At 44.2% G+C, this 5,887-nt stretch overlaps 1 long non-coding RNA gene across 1 annotated transcript in view; it reads right to left on the reverse strand.

Annotated features, from left to right (window-relative positions):
* Positions 1–1,434: 1,434 nt before the first annotated feature.
* Positions 1,435–5,887, reverse strand: part of LOC106734993 (uncharacterized) — a 14,498-nt gene continuing 10,045 nt past the window's right edge. Inside the window, exon 3 of the long non-coding RNA XR_001370448.2 lies at positions 1,435–1,671. This is a non-coding gene — a long non-coding RNA (uncharacterized LOC106734993). The remainder of the gene's footprint in view (positions 1,672–5,887) is intronic.

A 5,887-nucleotide genomic window follows, 5' to 3' on the forward strand; every position in this document is an offset into this window, starting at 1 on the left:
AACCCCCGAAAACGAGGTGAAAGAAGCGGGCCCCCCCCGCCACAACCTGCTTTCTCATTCAAATCCTCACGCTCACCCTCGGCCCTCCCTCCCCGCCCGCAGCTCCGTAGGAAACCAGGAACTGGAGCCGCGGACGCTGGACGGGAGTGCCCGCTGCCTCCGCGGACCTCAGCCCGACCCGGGACCGCGCCCTCCTCGGTCTGCGGGCTTCCCGGGGGGGCAAGGGCCAGAAGCACCGGGATGAAGTCCTTTCTACAAGTTTCACAGGTTCCCAAGCCCGGGGACATCCCCTCGCTAGGCAGTTTGGGGTGTAGCGGGAGCGGCCGTGGTGGTGGGGAAGCTGGAAGTGAGGGGCGCCCGGAGTGGGACCCGTGTACAGCTTGAACCAAAGTGAAAAGTGTTCAAAGCACTACTAAAGAAAATTCGGAACCGCCCACCTTCGCTCCCGTTTTTTTACCAGCCTAAGAACATTGTTCCTGCTGTCAAACAAAAGTCGCTGTTGAGTAAAGTGCAGCTAAAGTCGAGGGAGAGCGCGTAGGTAATAACACCTCCCCAGTCGCTTCCGAATCTACTCCTGGGCAGTGGCATCGCATCAGTTTAGGAACCGCCGGAATCAGCCCCGGACCTGCCGTGAGGACAGCACCGCCCGGGCGGGGGAAAGCTTGCCCAGAGCCCGCACTCAACATCCACGAAACGGTGAACCCACTGAACGCACTGACGTGGGAAGTGATCCGTGTGGGCAGAGGCTGGAACGCTGACAGCCGCCGGCCTAGGCAGGCGCGGTGGAATCCGGTTTCGGGGATTCCAGGATTTGCATTTATCAGCCTTCATTCAACCTGCTCTATTGTTAGTTCAAAGCCTGGCTGGGAGGAACCCGGGAGGCTGCTCCTCACTCACCTTACAGTTGAAAATTCTCCTCCAATAAGAAGGTCCTAGAAAAGCTGGCAGCATGGGGTTGGCAGGGATTTTCTGGGCTTAGTGACAACATAAACCAAAGTCATTTTCTTTTGTCATGCGTGAATTTACTCTGAAGTTACAAATGAGTGCCTGAGATTGGTGAGTCAGCCGGGCTGCCCCTCTGCTTTGATGGACAGTTAGTGTGGGGGGTGGTAGCATCGTGACCTCCCAGAGCAAGATCTAGGGTTTCACCTTTTCATCCCACTTAGCGATACCATAGAAACAACCCATTTGTATTATTCAGTTCAACAGAGGCAATTACAATGTCCCAGCAAAGCACCATGGGCAAGAAGAAACTTTATCCCAAAAGCAATCCTGGACTCTCAGAAGGAAAATAAAATACCGGAATAGTCCCTTGGATTTCTTCCTGCTAGGGTACCAGGAAGAAATCAATTTGTAAAAAAATACATATAAGGTGTTTGGGCTCCATAGAAAGAAACTTACCCAAGTTTTCATTCCTTTCTTTATTTTTGTTCTTGATTTTTTTTTACATACCTACACACAAATCCCCATTGTATAGAAAATGAAATAGATAACCCTTTGTCTCTAAATTGTTTTTTGTTTTGTAGACGTGCTTTTTGGAGATTTGTTTTGCTGGTAATTGCCATAGCAAATAGGAAAGCCCAAAACAAAACAAACAAAATCATACGGAGATAACCCCTCGTCAACCAAGGTTATCCATCTCCCAACCTCCTGTGCTTGTCTTTCTCAAATCTGAAAAAAAAAAAAAAAATGCACATGTTAAAATAAACTCAAACATAAAGGTCATTAAAAAAAAAGCTCTGTTTTGCTATACATTCTTTATGTTGGTAGTTTTAAACAAATACCATTCTTCTGTGAACTTTTACATTTTTTAAATCATGCGATGTACCCAAAACAGGACAGATACTATATAAAAGACCAGCTCCCCACAGCCTCTGATTTTTAAAGAAGGCATTACAGATACAGCCACAACCCCATCTCCTGCTTTTCCTCACCCCCAGCCCTTCCCAAAGGTAACAGTTCTGTAGCTTGTGTGACTCATACCGATGCATGTTCTTAAATGCTTAGGACATAAGGGGCATTTCAAAAAGTTCCCAACAATGAAAATCAAGTACAATTTTATATTAGTGCAAAAAATGTGAAATCCAGGCAGTTACTTTTTTTTTAAAGGTAGTTCTTTCTTTTTCTTTTAAGAATTATTTTATTTAACTTTATTCATATATTTTTTAATTTGACTAGAGAGAGGAAGGGAAAGTGAGAAAGCAAGCCACCAGGTCTGGGACTCAAACCAGCATCTTAATCATCATGCCAGCTGCTAGCCCCCCCCACCCAGACAGTTATTTCTTAATACACATTTTCCATAAATTTTTGAAAATCGCTCATAGTATATGTTATCTTTTTTATAGAATTATTTTTACTTTATTTTATTTATTTATTTATTTTAGTTTGATCAGAGAGGGACAGTGAAAGAGAGAAAGAGAGAGAGGGAAAGTGAGAAAGCAAGCTGCCAGGTCTAAGACTTGAACCACGATTGACCATGTGGGAATCCAGCACCCTTAACCACCATGCCACCTGCCAGCCCTCTATATTATCTTTTAATGTAGCTTTTCCCTTTAAGTCTTTAAAAAATACATATCATTATTTTTTTAATTTTGTTTAGTATCATTTTTTTTTTTTATTTGACCACAGAGAGACAGATAGAAAGAGAGGGAAAGTGAGAAAGCAAACTGTCAGGTCCACGACTCAAACCACAGTTGGCCGTGTGGGAGTCCAGTGCCCTTAACCAGCACACCACCTGCTGCCCCCTCCCACCCAAGTCTTAAAAAAAAAAAAAAAAAAAAAAGACACTATTAATCAAAGAAAGATCACTGACTTTAAAAAAATTTCTTTTAATTTAAAAAACTAGAAAACATTATTGTTACATTGCTAAATTTTTGGAAGCAGGATAGAGCTATTTTCCTTGCTTGTGACAATGAGAGGGACTAATGACAAAGGGATTAGACAGTGGGTAGTAAACAGCCTCTCTAGGTTACACAAACCCTTCCATGGTTACCACAGAGTCAGTAGAAAAACAAAAGGAATAATACTCCTTTCCTTCACTGGTTAAAGAGAATTCGAGAAAAGAAGATCTAGGTTACAATTTCTTCGGGCAGGTAAAACAAATGCCCATATGGTAGTAAAATACTCTTCTCGGATGGTCTCTTGATCACACAAATTTAATCTTTCAGTAAGGATTTACCACTTTCCTAAGAGGAAAGGGCTTTTGCTGGTAGCTCAAATCAAGGTTGAAATCTGCCCTGCTGGAAAGTCTGGGGTGGAATCCTCCCTTTCCCCAGGCGGAGGACCTCCATCTGTACAGTAGTCGCAGAAAGCCATTTACAGCAGTCCTTTGACTTAACGTCCTACCAGCAGTAAAAGGGCAAAGAAAACACTGATTTTTCTTAAAATGCCATTGACTGGTGAAAGACATGCTTCCCAGCCCCCACGCTGCTCACTCCCTCCGCAGTGACTCCATTAATTATACTGGCACCTCACTGCCCGGCCTCCCTTCTAAATAGCTGCCAGATTTCTCCACATCACCTCTGCCTTGATGGCGAATGTGCACTGACAGCAGGATCACAGAAAATCCTGTAAGAGGTGCCTGATACGCCGTGGGATGATTGATGTGCCTTGTGGGGAGCCCGCTGTGCTGCCTGTTGGAGGGGGTTGTTTAGAAAACTGCACTAGGAATCCGTGTATTAGAAGGAATTTTTCCTAGCTGTGCAAAAATGGTGCTTCCCCTTGCAAAAAAACAGCCATATCTAAGATACTTAGATTTAACCAGCAATGATCTAGAGTTATGTTCATTAGCAAAAGAGTGAAAGACATGTATATTATCCCTATACTAATTAAAGGATAAAGTAGCCAAGTGAACCATGAGCAAAGAACACATCAAGGAGGATTCATTCCTCTTTCAACATACATTTCTTAATCATTTTTTACAATAATTATTTATTTAACTTTATTAAGTACTTTTTTTGAGGTTTTTGCTATAGGGAGCATGTGCTCGCCAGAAAGACAGAGAGAGAGACAGAGAGACAGAAAGCAAGAAATCACCCTCCAGGGTGGATGGCCATGCCGCCATCTCTTCTTCTCCATTCTCTTCTCTGGATCTTGGGCATGCATGCACATGCACCCGGCATGAGTTTAAGCCACCGGGTCTGGGATTTGAACCATGGTGGGCTACATGGAAGTTCAGTGACATAGCCATTATGATAACTGCTGGTCCCTTTATTAATTATTATTTTCGTTATTTTTCCAGAGAGAAGGAAAGCAAGAAAGCAAGCCACCAGGTCCAGAACTTGAACCATAGTCAGCCATGTGGGAGTCCACACCTTAACCACCACACCGCTTGCCAGCCCCTCAACATACATTTCTTTTTTTCTATAAATAATCATTTTTTATTTAACTTTTTTTTATATTTATTTATTTGAATTTGACCAGAGAGGGACATAGTGAGAGAGAGAGAGAAAGGGAAAGTGAGAAAGCAAGCCACCAGGTCCAAGACTCGAACCATGGTCAGCCATGTGGAACTCCAGTGCCCTTAACCACCATACCACCTGCCGGCCCCTCAACATACATTTCTTAAGTATTTGCTATGTACTGGGCACTGCTCTAGGGGGTCGGGCTCTACTAAAATATAGGTAACACTCCTGAAGAGGAGAGCAGCACCAGTCCGTAGGGGGCTATAATCTGTATTGGTCAAGATGTTTAGGAACAAATAACAAAATTCCAAGTCAAACTGACTTGAGGCAAAAGCCATTGACTCCCACCTTAAAATGGGAGAAGGATAAAGACCAGACATGACTGGGTCCAGCAATTCAGAGTCATCATTTTCTCTCATGTTAAAGAACAAATTATTCAATGATATTTGTTAAAGCATGGTAAGAAAGACTTTTTCCAGGGCCATGGAGATAGGTAAGAAGCCACTGTAACAGGATCTCACAGTGGGGAGAGAGATTGGACTCAACCCCAACCACATACAGCATGGCAAGTGAGATTTATGGCCATGGGGCAGGGTAGGGATCAGTGGATGGAAAATTGCTAAGAGGAAACATCCGGGGTGAGGAGGACTGGCTAAACTGACCTAACTGGATTCTTGCTCAAGAAAGGCCAAGGTGATCAGACCTCACCTGAGGGAAAATAGAAGATGAGAGTCCTGATCAGATATTGGCAGGGCGGAGGTTCTTGCTAAACTAACTTAACAGGACTCTGCCAAAGTTAGGTTGTACAAGGAAGCACATAGATATGTCTAGGGAAAATTCGGAAACCTGTCTTAAGTTTGGCCAAAGATCTTTGTCTCGCTCACGTTCACTCTTGCTTTTGCACCTACTCCTTCGCTCTCTGCTTTTCTCAGTGTTTTTGTTTTGTTCTGTTCTGTTTTGTTTTATGACAGAGTCTTGCCATGTCTTGATCCTTCTGCCTCAGCTTTTTGAGTTGCTGAGGTTCCTACAGACATAAGCCACTATCCCTTGCCTTTAGGTTGAGTCTCTCATGTGGTCCCAGCCTGTGGAGCATAGAGTCTTAGAAAGTCAGGCCACCCTGGCTGGGCTCTCTGTTTTTATTTGTTTGTTTTAAGTGCACTGATTTATTTCTTCCATAAGCAAGAGATATAGACAGACAGCACTCCTAACAGAGGCCTGATGCTGTGGCCCACCACCAGCCTCAGCCAACTCTGGATCATAGACATATGTGTGCCTGGCTTACTCAGGGAGGTCTCGGGACGTGAACTTGGAGCATTCCCGTGTGGATCAGCTTCTCAGAGAATCTCACCGTATGGCTAAGCCCTCCGCCCAGTGCTTTGATCCTAACTTCTCCTATATCACGTGAGCTTCCTACATAGGCTGGTGAGGGAGGGGAGACTGAACAGGGACAGCTCCAGGCTTCAATGATCTCAACAAAGCGATCC

This window comes from Tupaia chinensis, unplaced genomic scaffold, assembly GCF_000334495.1.
Source record: "Tupaia chinensis unplaced genomic scaffold, TupChi_1.0 Scaffold000272_1, whole genome shotgun sequence".
Classification (NCBI taxonomy): domain Eukaryota; kingdom Metazoa; phylum Chordata; class Mammalia; order Scandentia; family Tupaiidae; genus Tupaia; species Tupaia belangeri.